This window comes from Oncorhynchus masou, chromosome 28, assembly GCF_036934945.1.
Source record: "Oncorhynchus masou masou isolate Uvic2021 chromosome 28, UVic_Omas_1.1, whole genome shotgun sequence".
In the NCBI taxonomy this organism is placed as follows: domain Eukaryota; kingdom Metazoa; phylum Chordata; class Actinopteri; order Salmoniformes; family Salmonidae; genus Oncorhynchus; species Oncorhynchus masou.
The window spans coordinates 6,936,144-6,937,423 of NC_088239.1; positions in this window are offsets into that span (position 1 = coordinate 6,936,144).

The window sequence follows — 1,280 nt, forward strand, 5'->3', positions numbered from 1 at the left end:
TCCCCTTATCTAACCTGGTATCTCTGTCCCCTCCCCCCTTATCTAGCCTGGTATACAGGTATCTGTCCCCTCTCCCCTTATCTAGCCTGGTATATCTGTCCCCTCTCCCCTTATCTAACCTGGTATATCTGTCCCCTCTCCCCTTATGGAGCATGGTATATCTGTCCCCTCTCCTCTTATCTAGCCTGGTATATCTGCCCCTCTCCCCTTATCAAGCCTGGTATATCTGTCCCCTCTCCCCTTATCTAGCCTGATATCTCTGTCCCCTCTCCGCTTATCTAGCCTGATATCTCTGTCCCCTCTCCCCTTATATAACCTGGTATATCTGTCCACCCTCTCCCCTTATCTAGCCTGGTATATCTGTCCCCTCACCCCTTATCTAACCTGGTATATCTGTCCCCTCTCCGCTTATCTAACCTGGTATATCTGTCCCCTCACCCCTTATCTAACCTGGTATATCTGTCCCCTCTCCCCTTATCTAGCCTGGTATCTCTGTCCCATCTCCCCTTATCTAGCCTGGTATATCTGTCCCCTCTCCCCTTATCTAGCCTGGTATCTCTGTCCCCTCTCCTCTTATCTAACCTGGTATATCTGTCCCCTCTCCCCTCGTCTAACCTGGTATCTCTATCCCCTCTCCCCTTATCTAGCCTCGTATCTCTGTCCCCTCAGCCCTTATCTAGCCTGGTATCTCTGTCCCCTCTCCACTGATCTAACCTGGTATATCTGTCCCCTCTCCACTTATCTAGCCGGGTATATCTGTCCCCTATCTCTGTTTTACCTGTCCACATCTCCTCTGTTTTACCTGTCCACATCTCCTCTGTTATACCTGTCCACATCTCCTCTGTTATACCTGTCCACATCTCCTCTGTTATACCTGTCCACATCTCCTCTGTTATACCTGTCCACATCTCCTCTGTTTTACCTGTCCACATCTCCTCTGTTATACCTGTCCACATCTCCTCTGTTATACCTGTCCACATCTCCTCTGTTATACCTGTCCACATCTCCTCTGTTATACATGTCCACATCTCCTCTGTTTTACCTGTCCACATCTCCTCTGTTATACCTGTCCACATCTCCTCTGTTATACCTGTCCACATCTCCTCTGTTATACCTGTCCACATCTCCCCTGTTATACCTGTCCACATCTCCTCTGTTATACCTGTCCACTTCTCCTCTGTTATACCTGTCCACATCTCCTCTGTTTTACCTGTCCACATCTCCTCTGTTTTACCTGTCCACATCTCCTCTGTTTTACCTGTCCACATCTCCTCGGTTAT